General features: G+C 40.4%; 1 protein-coding gene across 2 annotated transcripts in view; it reads left to right on the top strand.

Moving 5' to 3' along the window:
- Nav3 (neuron navigator 3) overlaps positions 1 to 20,787 on the top strand; it is a 712,871-nt gene that overhangs the window by 99,966 nt on the left and 592,118 nt on the right. Inside the window, exon 2 of one of the 2 annotated variants that reach the window (XM_076920185.1) lies at positions 17,393 to 17,449. The gene's annotated coding sequence lies outside the window, so the exon portion shown is untranslated. Of the gene's footprint in view, positions 1 to 17,392; positions 17,508 to 20,787 lie in introns of both variants that reach the window. The other variant, XM_076920186.1, reaches the window with a different exon arrangement.

Raw genomic sequence — 20,787 nt, 5'->3', positions numbered from 1 at the left:
AGATATTTTTTTGTGGTTCTCAACCTGTGAGTCACAGCTCACACTAGGGACCTGTATTGGATAATTACATTATGATTCAGAAGAAAGCAAAATTACAGTTACAAAGAAGCAATAAAATACTTTTTATGGTTGGGGGTCACCGTCACTACAACGTGAACTGCCTTAAAGGGCCTCAGCATTAGGAAGGCTGAGAACCACTGCTCTAGAGAATGTGAGGTGATGGTACTGGTGTCCAGTTGATAAAGATTGCTATTTCTAAATATTGTATGATACACAGTATAGTGCTGTATAGCAAACAGTTATCCAGTCCCCAGGATCAGTAGTACCAAGGCTGAGAAACCCTAGAATAGATTAAGGAAGATCACAGATGCCTGTCTACAGGATTAGAATCCCCCCCCCCCCAAAAAAAACAGATTATGGAGCCACAAAACTTGTTAAAGGAAAAGTGGCCATGCCCACATCAAATAGGTCAGAATGGTTGTCTGGAAAATTCATTTTTGGGTTCCTTGGACCTCTTATCTTGGTTACATGGGATACTGTAAGATCACCTTGTATATTTTCAGAAGCATCTTGCAGTTGTGATGTGGGTCTAGGAAGAGACTGAATCTTGCAGGTACATCTTTATTAGGCGAGTGAGATAAAAAAGAATTCATTTGCCAGAATGACAGAATCACATGGCTGGCAAGTGAAAGTTTTTTGCTAATGATTTTGGAGGCCTCCTGTGGGCACCCAGTAGATCTGAGCGGCCACAGTCAGGCTGTCTTGCCTATAAATCAAGCAGGGTTACACCAGACCAGTCTGTGTTGAAGTGAGCAGAGTAATGCTCCCTGAAGCATCAAGGGACATTCATTACTGTGATATGAATGCTGCCAGGGGTCACAGGAATCTTGGATGTATCTGGTCACTCTTGAGTTTTGAGTAGCTTCGCGCCCTCAGCGTCATTTTTAACTTTCAGCTTCATAACGGTTCAGGTCATTCAGCCGCATTCGTGTCATGGAATTTAGACTCAGGCATCTGCTGCCTTGGGAATCATCCTTCCTATGTGTTTTTCTAGCTTCTACTCACTCCCACAATGCTTAGGTTTTTTTCTTTTTTCCCCCTTTTTCTTCTTTTCCCATACCTCCTCCCCAGCCCCACCCCCCCATCTCCAAGAGGATGTTCGCACCCTCTATCCCCACCCCACCAGACCTCTTCACTCCCTGGGACCTCAAGTCTCTCAAGGATTTACATGCATCTTCTATCACTGGGGCTGGACTAAGCAGTCCTCTGCTGTATGTGTCAGGGGACCTTGTATCAGCTGGTGTGTGATGCCTGGTTGGTGGCTCAGTGTCTGAGAGATCTCCGGTGTCCAGGTTAGTTGAGGCTGCTGGTCTTTCTATGGGATCATCCTCCGCCTCACCTTCCAGCTTTTTTCCCAATTCAACCACAGAGGTCCCTGGCTTCTGTGCATTGGTTGGGTGTGAGTGTCTGCATCTGACTCTGTCAGCTGCTTGTTGGGCCTCTTGGAGGGCAGCCATGCTAGGCTCCTTTCTGTAAGCATACCACAGCATCAGTAATAGTGTCAGGCCTTGGAGCTTCCTTTTGAGCTGAATCCCACCCCTTGCTTAGTTTTAATTATTAGAATACCATGTGACAGGAAGCAGGCCCTTCTCTTTTGTACTGTAATATGTATGGCCAGGTGAGGCATGTAGACATGTACTGGAGTAATGGGCATGTCTCTCTTTAGTTGTGTATTGAAAAGCAAAAGGCAGATGCCAGGAGAGGCCAATTGCCCTGACGATGATGCTCCAGTCCATTATTGAAGGCTGCGTCATTGTGCCTCAGCAATGCCCATTTCAGTGCCGAATTCAGTAACAATATTATTGACAGGAGTAAGACTTCTCCTAACCCCAAACCTGTAGGTGTTCAAGAATCTGGGACAGGCTTTTTCCCCCTCTGAGCGAAAGTGCTCATTTGTTAGAGCTATGAACTACCTTGAGGGCCAAGAAAATATCAAGCCTTACAGATTATTTCAAAATCATTCTAATTCTAGCCTGGAAAAAAAGGTCAGTCTGCAAAAGTTTTATTTTTCAAAATCCTATGGCAGAGAGCAGCTGTTTCCTGAGGCATATTCATCAGCTCCAGGGCTAAGGGAGTCGTCATTTATTAATATCCCTGAATTTCTGGAGACTCTCCTTTGAGCATGGTCAGGTTCCTCCTCGGTGTCAATTCTCATTCTGCAGAAGGATGTGAACCTATTTTCAGTGTGCTGCAACATGCCTCCAGAATTGTAAGAGAAAAGAAGACAGCCGTTTATTTGGAATGATGTTTAAACTTTTTTTTTTTTTTAAATTTTTGTCTTGGAACTTTATTTAGGAACAAAACAAATGCAGTTGCAAATGAGTTAGAAAAATCCCATAGTAATATTTTGTGTTTTTTTTTTTTCTGCACCAATTCAGACAAACAGAAAATACTGAAGAATAGCGGGATGCAGTAGAGTTAAATGCAAATCCAGGTGTTACAGTAAGGATGCTTCCTGAAGTGTGTTATAATTTTTTCTTGTTAAATTCATATTTGTAGTTCCTCAGACAATATATGCTGATGATTGATGGCTTCCCCCCGATAAGATAGCTCTCGTCATGAAATACAGCATACATATTAATACACACACCCGCGTTTTATGGTTAAGTTTAAATCTTGTGTCGTCAGCTGCCTATTTTTATTTTCCAATTTTCAGGTTCAATAAATTTAAGTTAATGGTCTTAGATAAAAAGCAAATGTAGCCAGTTAGTAATTTATAGTTCCATAATTACTTGTCAGACTTAAGGAGGGTGAGGAATGCACTGTACAGCCCACTTTGAAAAGGTTTGGTGTGTGTATGTGTGCTTGTGTGCATGTATATGTGCATGCGTGTGTGCATGTGTGTGTATGTGTGTGTTTGGAAAGAGCACAGCTTGATATGGAAAGGTAGATTAGAGGTAGACAGAATTACCACAAAACACAGTAAAATGTATCAGAAAAAAAAGCCTTAAAAAGGATCAAGAGACCTATCATCATTTTAAGTAAGAATTTACTATGGAAATTAAAGTATAATAATGTTGTTATTTCTTACTTTCCATTTCCTTTCTCTGGCCCCTCTCATGTACCAGCTTGCTCTCTTTCAATTTCATGTGTTTTTGTTTAATTGTTGATATTGATTTCTCTATTATCTATCATTTATTTATCTACATACATACATACATACATACATATGTATTCCTAAATGTGAAAACAACCTTATCAGTCTCTATGTTGCCTGCAATCACTCTGATGACACCATCAGTGTCCTGTGTAGAAGTCTTCTCTGAAGTTTAGGGTGCGGGATATGGTGGATAAACAGTAATAGAGCCAGTGGTAACTCATGTCAGCATTAGGAAAATAATAATGTGCTTGGTTAATCACATTCTTACCTCTGTCAAGTTAAGGAAATTTCCTGGTGCACAACACTGAAAGTTAGAGAAGCTTAAGACTGTAAGTGAGTTTCATGGGAAGTTCACATCTGTACCTTGAACATGTATACAGTTATAAAATAACTCCCATCTTGCTTCCTTTATGGTTGCTTACCCTCCCTTAAAAGAGTGTCATGCCTAAAGATGGTGTACTGTATACTTCCCTTTTGACTTTGCGTCTAAACTCTGGAATGCTATGTGATATCAGTGCATTTAAACTATGTTACTGTTGTAATATAAACAATAATAAGATGATTCACAGGTGCCAGACTACATCATTACCCAGCAACATGGAATCTTTTTTTAATATAGAGAGGGCCTATTGTAAGATTAAATGAGAAATCCAATTTCTGGAAGTTCTGATCTGTTGAAACATGTAGGTTTGTTCACAGTCTCAATTTCTCAGTCTTAAGTGTCATTCTATATCCCATAAATAGTATTGTTCTCTGTAACCATTCGGTAAGTGATGTTGGAATACAGGCTTCACTGTGGAAAGTGGGGCAAAAGAAGGAGTCAAGAGGATCAAGGAGTTTGCTGAGAGACTGTGTCTTCAAGTATGTCAGAAGCTGCACTGATAACTTTTCACCAACATGATGCCCCTCCTGTCTTAGTTGGGGTTGCTATTTCTGTTGTGATACCATATCAGAAAGCAAACTGGGGCAGAAAGGGTTTATTTGAGTTGCACCTCACATCATAGTCCATCAATGAAGGAAGTTAGGACAGAAACTCAAACAGGGCAGGAACCAGGATGCAGGAGCTGATGCACAGGCCATAGAGGGATGCTGCTTACTTGCTTGCTATGCATGGCTTGCTCAGCCTGCTTTCTTATAGAGCTCAGGACCACCAGCCCAGGGATGGCTTCACTCAGAATAGGCCGGACCCTGCCACATCAATCACTCATTAAGAACATATCACACAGGCTTGCCTATAGCTTGATCTTATGGAGGATCCTTCTTAATTGAGGTTTCTTCCTCTTAGATGACTTAAGCTTGAATCAAGTTGACATAAAACTAGCCAGCACATGAACTGAACAAGGGTAACAACAATATACATGTTAAAGTACATGGGGAAGCCCCAAGGAGCCTCAACCCTTAAGATTTAGCAGATTTTATATTATACGTTATGCATTAATATACATATACACATATGCACATAACACATATACATATATATATATGTATATATATGTAATAACATATATACATATGCATATAAGAACAATGAGAAAGGATGCCATGGATTTGAAAGAGAGAAAGGAGGAATGTATGGGAGGTTTGAAGGGAGGAAAGGAAAGGGAGTCATGATGTAGTTATGTAATTACCATTATAATAATTAAAAATAGCATAAGCCAGTTTAGATGAAGGTCTCTGCCCTTATACTTATTTCATTTGTCTTCAACACCTAATGTTTTCAAAGTGGAAAGACTGCTTTCTTTCAGTGCATTCAGTTTTATATCAATTCGTGACAAAGAATCCTGTTTTCTGTTCCTGTTTATGGCAACACTACAGGACGGAGGAAGGTGTTATCTATGGGTCTGAGTAATGAAGAGAGAGGCTCGGTGACTATGTTTTAGTCTATTTTAATTGCCAGGCTGAATCATACCTTTTACCCACTTCACTTGAGTCTGGTTCATATTTGTAATATCTCTCTGACGCTATGGCCAACCACTCATTGGAGGTAAGGCTATTAATGTGGATTTAAGGACAGAACTTATGCCTGTTTATCCCCTCTGAGTTCTGTGGGCAGAAAAGCAGGGCTAGAATGATTTGGCCACAATTGTTCTAATGCTGAGATCAAGATAGTTGGTGGTTATGTTCTTCCGAGAGGATGAGAGGGTGGTGGGTTTATTTCCAGGCTGGTCCTTGCTGTTGGTGAAGTCAATACCTTGCAGTTTCAGAAAGTCAAACTTCCTTCCCTGTCTGTCAGTCCAGACAGTCTTTGCTTCTGACCTTCATTTCCTATCCATGCCTCCAGTCTGTGTTCTCGCCAGCATCAGATGAGATCATGGATTCTGACGCTTCTTGTCTCTTTATATGTTCTTTTCCGTGTGTGTGTGTGTGTGTGTGTGTGTGTGTGTGTGTGTGTGTGATGTGAGCCAGAGAAATGGGCTCCATTTTGAAGGGCTTCAGTGCTAAGATGTCCTGTACAGTTGAGGATGACATCCCATTATAAGGTATTTAATCTCAATAGCATCTTCAGAGATCTCACTGATACACAGCATAGTCACAGACACCGGGGGATTGGGACATGGGGATCCCTTGATATTCTGCCTTTTACAATGACAATACAAGTCAACTCAAGAACTTTTCAAGTCCTCTGTGTTGTTTCCTCCAGAGTTGGTTTTGGGACTTTTATATATTTTTTTTACTTGGATATTTTCTTTATTTACATCTCAAATGTTATCCCCTCTCCAGGTCTCCCATCCGGAAACACCCTATCCCATCCTCCCTGCCCCTGCCTCTATGAGGGTGCTCCTACCCACTCACCTACTCACCCATTCACCCCCTCCCTCCCACCTTCCTGCCCTAGCATTTCTTTACGCTGGGGCATCAAACCCCCACAGGACCAAGGGCAGCTCCTTCTGCTGATGTCCAACAAAGCCATCCTCTGATACATATGCGGCCAGAGCCATAGGTCCCTCCATGTGAACTCTTTGGTTGGTGGTCCAGTCCCTGGGAGCTCCAGGGAATCTGGCTGGTTGACACTGTTGCTCCCCACACGGGGCTGCAAACCCTCTCAGCTCCTGTCTCCAACTCCTCCATCAGGAACCTCAGTGTTTGCTCATTGGATATACTGGATCATGGCATCAGCTATCCCCTTGTCTACACCACTGGAGCTCAAACCATCCTTACCCTCTTTTAGTCTGTCATTTTTCCCTCACATTATTTCATGTTTTGCTCAAATATCTGTCAATCTGCATTTTATTCCTTATTTCCTCCCTTCCTCCCTTTTTCCTTTCTTCCTTCTTTCCTTCCCTCCTTCCTTCATCTCTCTCTGTCTCTGTCTCTCTCTGTCTGTGTATATATGTGTGTGAGATTTACTATATAAACAAGACTAGCCTTGAGCTCACAGAGATCTCCCTGGTTCTCTCTTCTGGGTGGTGGGATTAGATGTATGTGCCACCATGATCAGCCATGTCTTCCTTTCTTAAGTCTCACTTTCTTCTATTGTGTTTTCTTCAGCAAAGTTGACATTAATTCCAGAGACTTTTTCTGGGTAGCGGAAATCTTGGTTTCTATCTCATTTAACCCAACCACCTAACTGATCTTGTATAAAGCTATTTGCCGTCCCTTTCCAGCCAAGTTATGTTTTACTTTAGGAATGCGAATGTGTTTGATTATAGCGTGAAACACTAACTCCCTTGACAGCGTTATGTAACACACAGTGTGCGCACCAAATCACTTTCCTAAAACCTGGAAAACATTTAGTTCTGAGACAATCTGACCATAGCCATTCTTGTGTCCATACTTTCTGGGTACTATTGTTACCCTCTTTTTTTTTTTTTTTCCGTGCGTGTACTGACATAAAGTTTCTTAAACTTCTCTTTACGAGGCAGTCTATCATATTGTTGCCCAAAATGAAAATGAATTCTATTTGACTTGATTTTTCTTCAATGTATTTTTGAAAGTGGTGTACTCATCCTGCTAAATACGCATCAGTTTGAGAACTGATATCATAGCTGGGCCAGAGAAATGCAGAGTCCAAGATTGTTAGAAGTTTGAGAGTGAGCATGAGCATATTCTGAGGAGGAGGAGGAGTAGGGAGGAGGAAGAGGAGGGTGATAAAGAGCAGGGAGAAGGAAGAAGAAGAGGAGGAGAAAGAGGAGGAGGAGGAGGAAGGAGGAAGAAGAGGAGGAGGAGGGGGAGGGGGAGGGGGAGGGGGAGGAGGAGGAGCCCATTTTCTTAGAGGGGCATGCTTGGTTTCTAGTAAACAAGAAACTCTGGGCTTTGTTCCAGAATTTTAATTTAGTGTTGGTAGCCACACATGAATCTGGAAGGTACATGATTATGCTAACTGTGGTGGATTTCCATAAATCACACACAGTCTCTCCCCTGCTAGATAAAGATTGTGTTGGGAAAATTCCCTTCATATATTTAACAGCCTTACCATCGCAGCACCCTGTTTAACTGGTAATGGCAAAGGTAACGCTTTGTCTTATTCTTTCCTCTTGACTTTATCTGCAGCTAACCCTTAGTCTAGTTACATTGCTTCTCTGTATGGAACCGAGGGCCTTTGAATTTTTGGCTCGTGCCCTACCACTGAGAAACATCCCTAGCCTCACTAAGCTAATTTCTCTATTTCATTGTTAGAAGGCTAAATAACGCTTAATCAAAGATAACCCCATGACAGACTTACACATGGTGAATTTTGAGAAAAGAAATTTACTTTATTTTCTGGCAGCATTACATGACTAGTCACATGAGGAAGCGAACCATCTTGTATGTTATAAAAGCTGTAAATCTAGTCACATGGAGTTAAATATGCCCCATTGCTAGGTGAGGATCCCCTGCCCTTCTAAGTCTGCTGGGGTTCTGTGAGGTAAGCCCCAGGCAGTTGTTTCAATACAACTTCAGAGCCGTACAGGTCTATCTGAAGGGAAGCGGACTGTGGAGAGGGTAATGCGTGAGTGCTCGTAAGCGGATTAAGGGACTGAAAATGGCTGCCAACTTGAAGAATCCTTTGCGCTTCCCATGGCTGTTCCTCTTGCTCATGGCTCTCTCCCTCTGAAGTACGGAGGGAGGGCAAGACGGTCTTATTGGTGTTGCTACTCATCACACAGTCTTGCTGACTTCTCTTAGCTGAAAACAGTCCTTACTTAGATGCCAAGTACATGTGTACACTGGGATGCTCCCGTTGAGACAGACAGCTGTTGCCTAAGCTATGCGCGACGCGTTTTCCTCATAGAGCTCTGTAACTGATTTTCACATCTGGTGTCTCGCTTTTATTTTCTCAATCGCATCTCGTCCCTCCCTAGAGGTAAGCTCACAGGTAGACCAAAGAAATGAACGTTTCCTTCTCCCTCTGTAGGTCAAGTTCATTACTTTTGAGTAAGGAATGTCCATGGAATGGATGTTCTACCAGGAGCTCAGCCGTCAGCACTTTAATCACCTGCAAGTATTTTGAAGTCTTTTGAGTCAAGATGATCAAAATCTTTTAAGATATTAACTTTTGACTTTGACTTTCTGGTGTTTTCTTTGTTGTTGTTGTTTGTTTTTTTTTTTTTTTAGCATATTGCATGTATAATTATTTATTTTTGCTATTCAAGTGTCAAGATGGGTATGTGGAGTGAGCAAGGGAGACAGCTGCAATATTCTATTATTTAGTGTTTACAGTGCTGGATAACTTTTACTGTAGCAAGTTTTATGTTTGACATCTTTTTCCAATAATTTATATTTGTATTCACTTTACATGGAATTGCAGCCTCTCTCCCCCCTCTCCTTTCAGTCCTGCCCTTATAAATTCTTCTCCCCATTGCCCCCTCCCCTTCTCAGAGAAGGGGAAGCTCCCCTTGGGTACTACCCCAGGGGATATCTAGTCCCAGGAGGACTAGGCACATCCTCTCTTGCTGAGGCCCAACCAGGCAGTCCAAGAAGGGGAAAGGGATCCAGTGTCAGGCATCAGAGTCAGACAGTCTCCACTCCAATTGCTAGGAGATCCACATGGATACCAGGCTGTACATTTACTACAGACACGTTTTCCTTTAGTTTTTGAGATTGAAGAACTTTCTGAAGTTACCATTATGCAGGTTTGTGTCAGAACCCCTAGTGGTTTTCAAACTTTTGCAGGTTTTGGGAAATTTACAGGTTTCTAAGAGGTCAGATTATCTGTATAAACACCAGGGTGAACAATGTATCTTAAAAAATGTAGCTGGATTTTATAAGCCAAACAGTAAAGAGTCTTCCAAAAATGATCCACGGTGTCTGTTTCTGAAAGATTTAAATATAACTTCTTAAAGTATCTTCCCTTCACATTTAATATTTTGTGAGTTTTTGTCAGATTTCATTTTTCCTCATTGCTGGTAATGCCAAGCCCTTTTTTTTTTTTTTTTTTTTTTTTCAATATCAAAAGTTTCTTAAATATTATCATGAAATTTTGTAGTATTGTTCTGGCTGAGAACATTTGCTTCTTTTTCTTTCCATTCTTATTAATGTCTGAGAACTCATAATTAATTTCGGATATGAAAGTCTTAAATCTCTAGAAATACTTAACACTGTCAAATGAAAGATAATTATCAAAATGCCAAGTAAAAGCAGTCTTTATTCTATATTCATTGAGGTGGATCTAGAGAGTTATTAGTAAACTACCAGTGTCTATGATACTGTTCTTTTTAAGTGTGTCTTGGACATTTTAAAACATGAACACATTCCCACAATCTATGATTATGTATGGTGATAGCAAGAAGGGCATTGTTTCTTGGGTTTTCTTAGCAGATGTTCTGGTCCTGAGACATATCATTTCATGTAAGTGCTGTTTCTAAAGTGCTTTCCTTACATGATCCCAAGGACATGACATTAAACAGTGTCTGTCCAATCCATACATAGCTTAGGAGCCAGGCTCAGCACTCTCAAGCATATCTGAGAACTATGCTCTCACAGATGTCCCTGGTAGATTTCATAAACTTTTTCTTTCCTTATTGAAGGGTCAGATTTAAATGTAACTATAGGCCCTTACCCTTCACATGCCATGTACAATCCTACTCACAGTATACACATTGCATACATGTAGTCTATACACTATGAATTAAAGCAACTGCTTTGCAGAATAAAGCTTATACATAAAGCCATGGTGCCCTTTGTGATTTGAACGCTAGATAACCATCTCTCGAGATTAGCATCTTAACCTGCATATGAATCTATACTCTCCATAATCAATTTTCTGTTTAAAATTCTTCGAACATGGTGTGCTCATATCCATTTAAATTAACTTCCAGATTTTGCCTGCAGAAACCTGATATCTGCTTCTTGATGTCTGATAAGGATTTGTGTAGATAGAGTGCTATTCCTTGCCCTTGCCAAGTGCTTAAGATAACTTTCAGTAGTTTTATCTTCTGCTTTTTGGGACTCGGTAGTTAGTTAGTTATCGGCTTTCAATAGCTGTCATGGACCAGGCAGCCTTAGTCCAAGGAAGACTCCCAGTTGTGTAACATGTGAAAACTTTGGGATAGCTATTTAGTCTTTCTGGACATTCGTATGTTTTGAACCTTTACTGGTGTTCTTCTGGTCACAGCTTCTCAAATGTCTGAGGATGGAAAAGGTGAGAGGTCATGTCATCAGCATGAAGATGGATTTTTAAAACAAACTGTGACTAATCATTAACTTCAAATTCTCAAGTTTGATGAGTATATTGGAAGCTAATTTCATAAAAGCAATTCAGTTGAGTTTAGGCAATGCAGTGGAGTCCAGTTGAGTTCAGTTCAGTGCAGTTCAGTTGAATGCAGTTAAGTTCAGGTGAGTTTGTGCAGGTGTATTCAGTTCCAATTAGTTTGTTGGAACCAATCAGTGTAGTTGGTTCAGTTGGTGTGATTCAGAGGCAGTTTTTCTAAGATAATTCAGTGAGAAGCTAGGGGAAGCTGGTTTGACTCAGTCAGCTTGGAGAGGAGTTTTGAGCCAGCACAGCTGAGTTGAACCAGCTAGCCAGAGTTCAGAATGAACTAGAAAGCATGAGCTTGTTCATCAGTATGTCTCCAAGATAACAATTACATCTGGTGAATAAGTTACTTTAACAATAATGAAAGATAGTTGGTCAGGACACAGTCCAAGCCACTCTCGACTCCTTTCCCTCCATGGTAGACACCATGTCTTGAAACTCTGAACTCAAATAAACCCTTCCTCCTTTAAACCAATTTTTCAAAGTTATTTGGTCACAGCAATGAGAAAAGTGGCTAATATACTAACTAGCCCAGAGGTTTATGGGGGTCAAGAGATAAGATGTGTTTCAGAGTTTGCCCTATTAGTAATTGATAAGCTAGCTTTCCCCAGTTCAAGTTTGCTGTCTATGGATACGACACAGGGAATTTTATCAAAACACAGCCATTTGGAGGAAAATGAACATTTGCCATTCTTTGGATCACTCTTCTTATAGGGCAAGGCAGAGAGGCAGAAGTGATGTCTTCAAAGGAAATGGTTGCATCATAGAGTGGGAGCCTTGGTCCACATTGAAATGTGGTCTTTGTCATACCTGACAGGAGATAGCTAGCTAGCTAGATTTTCAGGCTGTTCTTGTCACAACATCTAGGAAAATATAATTTAAAACAAATGCATGCCTCCATTTGCAAAATATGTGTTAGGTGTGAGAGACCTCTAGAGAACTGCCTGCTGGTCATACTGCTACCTCGATTTTATAGCATCTTGGCTACTGCAGGATTTCCCTATGAGCATCTTACGCCATTGGGAACACTGATTAATCTGCCTGGCAGAAACTGGACCAAATCGGTTTAATTTGTTCCTTACATCACTTAATTAAGGCTCTTATCTGCAGGACTCCATGTGGCACGATGAGGCTAACCTCATACCCCAGAGCCCCAGCCTGCTTGGATCTAAGATGCAAACCCAGTGAACTGGACAGACCATCACAATTTTTCTTACCAATTCAGTGGCTTCTGCTTTAAGTTTTTCTATTAGCCTTTTTTACTTGTCTTGAGACATCAACCCAGACCTGGCAGGATGTATTTGCCATTTGCACATATTATGCTTGCAGTGTACTCAAGCTGACCAGAATGCCTTGCAGGGCTGAGGTGGTTTCACTGAACATTTCAGCTAAAAGCAATTCCACGCCACTTTTCTCATTAGACGGGTTCTGTAGCAGTAGAGGCTGCCCATGGGGTATGCATAAATAACCTCTTAAAACATACTATGTTTTATCATCTTTGGCTGAATTATGAATCTCTGTGCTTTGGACATTGTCTGACTTTTCAAGAGTATCTTGCTCTAAAATGCCCCTTTTTGCTTTATAGTTTTTACACCCCCATGATTCCTATGCTCTCTCTCTACCCACTTAGTTCCAGGATCAATTTGACCCTCACATAAAATAATCTTTCCCAGTTACTTGAGTCTAGTTAGCTAGCTTGCACTCCCTCTTTTCTATATCTCTTCTCCTCTCTTCTTCTTCCCCCTCTGTCTCTTCTACTCCCTCCTTCCCTCTTTCCTGTTAAATCTCATTCTCTTCTCTATCATGCACTACAACTGTTTTGTTTCTGTGTATTCCATCAGTGTCTGTCCTAAACCAAACTACATGCTTTGTGATGGATCGAAATGCATTTGGATTTGTTCACTATTGCATTTCTGTGCCCATCTAACCCAAGGGCTAGAAAGATGGCCATAAATACTTATTAAATTGATTTTAAAACATATTTAAAGTTACATGTTGGAGAAGATATTAGTGGTAACCCACTGAGGAATCATCCCTTGGAAATCAGATGCACTACACTGTAATTGACTGTAGCTTGGCCATCCAGGAGAGAAAAGCCAGTGATAAGACTTCAAGAAAAATTCAGGCTGGTATGCTTAGCAAAGAAGACATATGTAAGGTAGAAGAAAAAACCAAAACATCAAAAAAACAAAACAAAACAAAACAAAACAAAACAAAACAAACCAACAACAAAAAAACATGTCTAGAAACTAAATAGAATAGCTTTTGCTTATTGGAAATCAGCAGCATTGTACCAAATAGGCAGGCAGCAATTAATAAGGAGGTGACATAATTTATAACTAACTCCTGGCTGTTTAGATGGCTTAATAATCCTACAAAGGACCAGAGTATAGGAAAATAATCAATGATTTGATTCTTCAGTTCCTCAGGGGATTCATGGTAGGGCAGATGCTGCCAGTGACATGAGTCTTTCCAGACAGTTCCTCTGAAGCTACCATACCACATGTAAGAGGGTTCTTCATTAGCATAGGTCATTGATCTATCTGAGGGGCAATCATCTCCCCTCATCATTGCAAGTTGTCTGAAGTCACAGACTCTCCAGACCCTCTGTACCTCAATGACTTAACCCAGTCATTCTGAGATGTTGTAAGTAGAAATTCCATTCTTTCTGCATGAGATCTAGGATATTGGTTCTTAACCTGTGGGTCTTGACCCCTTTGCAGGTCAAAAAGGCCCTTTCACAGGGATCACATTATCAGATATTTTGCATATTAGATATTTATACTTCTACATAAATATACAAATATTGTGGTTTGTAACAGTAGGTAAGTTACAGTTCTAAAGTAGCAACAAAATGATTTTATGGCTGCTGTTACCATAATACAAGGAACTCGTCTATTAAAGCATCAGGAAAGTTGAGGACCATTGTTCTACTCTTAGGGTATTTGCTTTGCCAAGCAAACTCTGCCTCCTCTTTGTAAGGCACTACTAGACTTCTCTACCTTTGGATTGCTCATGGGGATTCAGAGGCTCAGACAGCTCATGTGAGGACTCTAGAAGATGATGTTTTGAGAAGCATCCAGGAGTGCCTCATATGCATTTAGTGTTTAATGAGTTTCAGATTTCCTTGCTAGGGCCAAAATAGCTTCTCTGCATTTTGACAAATTTGGAATCTTAAAATGCATTACAGCACTGATAGCTAAGTAAAATTGGAAATCAGAGTCTTACCTGGATCACTCCCCTTCACTTGGTGACGTAGGCAGAATCCTTCCATCACGTGTCTCTGTATCCCAGCCACCATCTTTGGAATCTTAAGCCCTCTGTCCATCAGAGAGGAAGAGGAAGTCATACTTATTATTAAATAGTAGTGTGTTCATTGCTTGTAGTCTATGATTTTTCATGTTTGTTTTTAAGTTGCCTAGTATGGTCACATGCCACTCATGAGCAAATACAACCTGACAACTGAATGAGCTGTGGGAAAGAGGGACAAGCTAGAGATGTGTCTCCAAAACACAGCACAATAATCCCCGAAGCTGTTCATGCTTCAGAAACCACAATAACTGCAGAGATACCCCTGTACATCTATTGACTTCTCGTTAAATTCCCCTTTCATTTAATTTTAGTTTTAGATAGATTTCAATTTAAGAATTAAAGAGCTCAATCAACCTCATAATTTGACTTTGAGGTGACAATTACCGCTTCTCCTAGATTCGCTACTTATCTTCTAGCAATAACTTCTCTAGGCTTTGGTTCCACAGAGAGACGGCATCTCTAGCTTAACAAGTCAAAGATGTTAATTCTCACACTGAAGGAATTCATCATGTTGACCCAACAGGCCCACACCCCCTCTTTCTTTGCATAGCTTGTATTCAGTCTTTAAGTCTACTTTCATTCATTCCATACAGTAGGCTTCTTCAGGCTATGATGTGAATAAAAGTAAGGGAGGGAGGGAGGAGAGAAGAGAGGGAAAAAGGGATAGAAGAAGGGAGGGAGAGGTGGAGGCAGGGAGGGAAGGGGGAGAGAGACTGACTATGACAAAATGACAAATATCCTTACTGCGCTTGCACCTTGGGGATAATCAGATGCATTGCAACTTTGTTGAGTTCAAGGCGATTAAGTAACTTGGCCACCCCAGTCAGAGAACATACAAAATGACAGGACAGTGACAACCTTGGCAGGACATTCCTTTCTAAGTACTGAGATATAAGCAGCCAACTGAGTCATAGTTGAACCCAACTTTGTGAGCATTTATGACCCTGAGAAGTTCTTTTTTTTTTTTTTTTGCTGGCTGGTTAGTTTACTTTGGAGTCTCAGTAAGTGCTTCCTTTGTGCTGTGTAGAAAGTTGGATGTGAGAGTCTCAGACCTGACCTACAGATGTATAAGGTTGTGTTAATACTACCCCCTATGTGTGAGGTAGAGCTGCTGCTGAGGGAGAAAGAGGCAGTGTTCAGATTAACCCTAGGTTTACCATAATTTCAGGAAACTTTAAGTCTTCACACTAAGATTGATACATGACTGGTAGGTATTTCTGTGTTAGGATTCATATTAGGATTAAAGTCCCATGTTGAGTGCAGTTTCTAAATCATATTTTTTTTTTATCATCTCTGTCCCTAAAACTCTTCATTTTCTTTGATCTAAGTCTCCTCATTTTCTACTCATCTGGTCCCCAATTTCCTCAGTTTTTCATTCGCTAGGCCTGTGTATTTGACTGACTTCGCCTTCCATTCAGCGTGCAAGTGAGATTGCAGAGTATTTTTCTTGGTGTGTCTGACTTATGATGCATATCATAAGCTCCCCCAGGCTTATTCTGTTGTGGAAAATGAAAATCATTCCATTGTAAGTGTATACCATGGATTTCTATCCTTCTACCTGGTGATGGGCAGTTTAATTGTTTCCATACCTGGAAGCTTCTGCTGCTTGCTAGTGCTGGGGAATTGAACTCAGAGCCTTTCGCATGCTAAGCTAGCAGTCTATTACTGAGCTGTGCTCTGTGTCTTAGCGCTTGTGAGTGATGCAGCCATGAATGCTGGAGTCGAGCTATCTTTTCAAGGGTGGCAGTTTGATGTCCTATGGGTTTATCCTCAGATTTGCTGAGCACTGTGGTAGTTTTGGTTTGAGTTCTTTAGTAAATCCATACTGTTTTAACAGTTGTTATACAACCCTTTCTTCACACCAAAGGAGACACAGATTTCCTTTCTCGCCACATATCCTAACACTTTATCTTTTATCTATTTTAAAAAGCCCCCATTTTTATATGTATAAGCCTATACCTCATTGTTTTGATTTACATTTCATTGATTGGTAATGTTGAAAGTTTTACATAACCAATACCCTTTTGTAAGCCTTTCTTGGAGAAATGTCCATTCATGCAGTCATTGATTTAGGCTGAGTTATTTGTTATTTTGCTATTGAGATGTACAGATTATTATTTCAGAAATTAAGTCTTTACCAGGTTCCCAAGTATTTTTCACATATGTGATTTGCAAGTGTTTCTCCTAATTTCTTTTCTGAGTTACTTGTCTATTTTTAGTTTTCCTTAGGGGATGCATCTTGTTTGATATAGTCCTATAGGTTCATTTGTGGTTTGTTGCCTGAGTTTATAGAGTGATATGTAGAAAATGCAAAGTCCACAGTCAGAGAGCGTTTCCTTTATAGTTCTGTCTAGTTATGGTTTCTGGGATTTGTTTAAGTCATTTATCCATTTGGAGCTGAGTTTTGCCCATGGTTTTAGACAAAGAACTTCTGAAAAATGAGTAAATTTGAAGTTCGGGCATTGAATGCTTGATGAGCTTGGTCTTAAAGGCAGTTATGTGAAACTACTCCAAAGTAGCAAGGTGTCGGGGCCATCTTTTCATAAATGTGAATGTCCCGGACTTTGGCTGGAGCCCATGGATTCAAACAGAATGGTAGTATCATTTTTCCTTCCTTATTTTCCTTCTGGACGTGTCTAGACATTTCTGTGTTCTATGTGTGCTTAGCACCCCTGTACATCATTTTATTGAGTTCTAAACTACGCAAATAGAACTAACTGTTGGTTTAAAGTGCTAAGTGAGCAAGCCACAGGGAGCACAATATCCTGAGGCTTTTTACTCCCTCAGCCTCTGCTGCCAATTTGCTTTCAAGTGCAATTCAGGAAGCTGGTTATGGTCTACCAAGTTCTAAATAACACGGGGCTTGTTCACCTTACATATTAGCTCCTCCCTTTCATTTTACCACAATGAGTAAGAATGACCGTTCTTATCTGATTTAAGAATGATCTGCAAACGTTTCATCTGCTGTCACTTTGTACTATAATGACTCTTGTTTATAGTAAGAGGCAGAGTGAACGTTCGGGTGGGCAGCTTCTAGTTTTGGAGAACGTGTAATATGCATAGACGTTATGTTGTGTAATGTTGGGGGTGGGGTTTACTACAGTGGTGCTATTGGTTGTTATAAGAACAACCACATATGTTATCATGGGTCATGCCCTGTTATAACTGTTAGCAAATGATTCTTTCAGTTGTTGCAGGCCTAAATCCTCCCCCCTCAGGTTATTATCTTTATATACACTTTATAGGTGGTGAAACTAAGAAAAATAACTGAAATCCTGATTCTCCAATTCTTCCCCTGGCATGTGAGTATAGCAACAGTGCTCGTCTGATACGAATGTGTGAGGGACTAAACTGGCTTCTGTAAGTAACTGTGGGTTTTATTAAATATGTGTTTCATAACTATTAATATTATTGTATTATGTGTGTTAGAGTATTTTCTATCAAATACAGAAAAGTATGTAAGTCTTATGAGTGTAACCATGTCAAACTTTTTGAATTGATATTAGATTATTTAGAACTTTATTATCTCTTTGATAATATCAGTCAAGTGTATGCATTGATGTGTGAATATATATCTATTTTGCTTTTAATCTAAAACCACCCACTTCATCCATGACTTTTTGTTTATTGGGGGAATAATTATCTTTTTTTACCTTCAATTCCTGGCAATCTTGGAATTCATGAGTGATTCTGAGCAGTGAGCCTATTTTTTTTTTCTAGAAATAACTATAACTGAGGTCAAGTGAGGCTGTGTCTTTTGCGTGTTTATCCTATGGCTTCTAAGACTTGGCAGACTGCTCTTAGTAAAGCTACAGCTTCTATAATTTAATAATTTAACACACAGCTATTTTTCAGTTCTAGTTGTAAACATATTAGACTACATAACAGCCCAGTTTTGGAAAACTCGCCATGCTTTATGATACTCTCATCTTTGAAATAATGTCCAGGTGTTTCAGGGTCTGGAGGTGTGCTCTGGAGTGTAGGTGACGTAACCGGATCTTGTAAAATCACGGTAACAGTAATGATGTTGATGTTCTGCCCAGTTCTCTATAACACACAGAACACATCTCTTTGAATGTATGGAGCTGTAATAATTTGAGATAAAACATATCTGATACCTAAACTGTCATTACTTGCAGGTTTTTTTCCCCCAATTTCCGTGCAAAGATGAGGGCATGCAAACATTCCTTTTAGCTTTGCGTGTTGCTTTGTAGCACATATTCAGTGCCAAAGCTGATGTTTTACTAAATCTCTCATGTGGTAACAACTACTGCTTACTTCCTCCCAGCCATTTTGGTCCTTAGATCCGTGCTGCTTCCAAGCTGACTGCCGTAAGGGAAATCAGAAGGAAAGACATAAAAAGGAAGAAGCACGGGATTTTACGCCAAATAACATGACAGATACTTCTCTATTAAGAGAAAAAAATAGTAGGTTCTTGCTTATTATACTTATAAAAGTATAAATAGAGGCCGAAAAATAAAGCCAAACTGTATCTCAAAGGACCAGCTGCAGCACAGTCTTCTCAGTTCCCACATCATACACCATGCATCGGGGTAATATTCTTTACTCTCTGTACACATCATTATTGCAAAAGAATACAAGAAAAACACATTAGAGCAATTTTCTCCCTGCCACATATGATGCTTACTGTCTTTTTCTTAGCAGCAATATGGGTCATTTTTTTGTGTGTGTACGTGATTCTCTTTGTGTTGTGTTGAGTCCCACTTGGTTTAACAGTATAGCTGCTTAGAGAAGAACACTGCTTTATTCTTTTAAGACCCCGGTGCGATGCAGATTTTAAGACATGATGTTTGGAGTCTTCTGTGTTGATAGACCTAGCAGTGGAACCCCTTAGTGGTTATTCTTGGTAGAGTGTCTCAGGATTATTTATTTATTTATTTATTTATTTATTTATTTATTTATTTATTTGTGGAACCTTAATGTTGAGTCCCTCTGATATTCAGGTCTGAAGATGAGGAAGAGTGTTTCATATGATTGACAGTTCTGATAGGGTTGTGCCAGAGGAGTTCTTTTTTCCTCCTTCCCTCTGTCCCTCCCTCCCTCTGTCCCCCCCTCCCGATCTCTCTTCCCCCTCCTTCCTTTCCTCCTTCCCTCCCTTCACTTCTTTCTCTCTTTTTCTTTTTAAAATAAATTATCTAATGGATTTATCTGACATCAATGGGAGGGGAGGCCCTTGGTCCTGTGGAGGCTCGATGTCCCATCATATGGGGATGCTAGAGCAGTGAGACGGGTGTGGGTGAGTGGGTGGGGGAGCACCCTCATAGAGGCAAAGAAAGGGGAGGGGGGAGAGAGGAGATGGGGGGATGGAATGGGGGTGTGTGGAGGGGCAACCAGAAAGGGGGGGATATCATTTGAAATGTAAAGAATAAAATGATTAATAAAAAATAATTTATCTATTCTTTGAGAATTTCATACATATCAACAACATATTTTGATCATATGGTGTCCCCTTACTTTTCCCAGAATCCCTTTCTGCATTCCATTTCTTACTTCATATCTTCCTCCCCTCCCCATATAATCTCGACTCTAATTAGAGCTATGGGTATGTGTGTGGGTACGAGCTTACCCACTGGACCATCAGCAGCATGCAGAGAGGCCACACCCCTGAGTTCATTTCCTATGTCCTAATTTCAACTGTGAAACAAAGACCAGGTAGAGTCTTGCCCTAAAAAATTATTTAACAAGTTCGACATCTGCTGTTGACCTAAAAAATTTTTTTTTCCTAATAATTATCTCTATGTACCAACCTTGGAGAAACTTTAATTTACCTACCAATTTCCTCAGATAAATCCCAGTCCACCAATTTCCTAAACATAAACGTGGTAGGTGCACACTTGCAAGGAGAAAAGACAGCGTTTAACTTTGGTGAGGAAAGACTGCTGCAGATCTGGGGTGAGATGAACATATCAGCTTGCTTTGTACTCTTTACTGAACAACAACAAAAAAATGGAGCTAATTGGTAGGGATTGTTAGCATTTCCTGTAGGCTCCACCCAACGGTTACCTAGCAACAGCCAGGTTCAAGCCAAGCTCAGGTACAAAAGGATTTTTCAGGATTCTATCTTTTTATTTGTTTGTTTGGTTTTTTTGTTTTTTGAAACAGGGTTTCTCTGTATAGCCCTGGCTGTCCTGGAACTCACTCTGTAGACCAGGCTGGCCTCGAACAGGATTCTATCCTATCTATCTATCTATCTATCTATCTATCTATCTATCTATCTATCTATCTATCTATCAGTCAATCATCTAACTGTTTAGCCCCTTCCTCTTTCTCTATGTGTTCTCGGCCAGCCCCATTTCTTCTTTCTCTCTCCTCTCTCTTTCTGTCCTTCTCCATCCCCTTTCTTCCTCTCCCTCTACTCTCTTCCCAAGACCCCCTTCTCAGGTCCCAAATAAACTCCCTCTTATACTAGACTGTCCTATGGCTAATACCTGGGGTGAGGTGATGCTTCAGTGTGAGCCTGCCTAGGCAACTTCTCCTGCTGCATCCTACTATGTTTAATAAAACACATCAGGGATTCTCAGCTGAGGCTCTGGTTCTGTGCACAGTCACTCTAAGCACATGCCGCTCCCTGGAGACTCAAGCTGCATATTAGGAAAACAGTATCTCTTGGTACATGCTC

Source organism: Arvicanthis niloticus, chromosome 22, assembly GCF_011762505.2.
Source record: "Arvicanthis niloticus isolate mArvNil1 chromosome 22, mArvNil1.pat.X, whole genome shotgun sequence".
In the NCBI taxonomy this organism is placed as follows: Eukaryota; Metazoa; Chordata; class Mammalia; order Rodentia; family Muridae; genus Arvicanthis; species Arvicanthis niloticus.
This window is presented reverse-complemented; position numbering and strand designations above follow the sequence as displayed.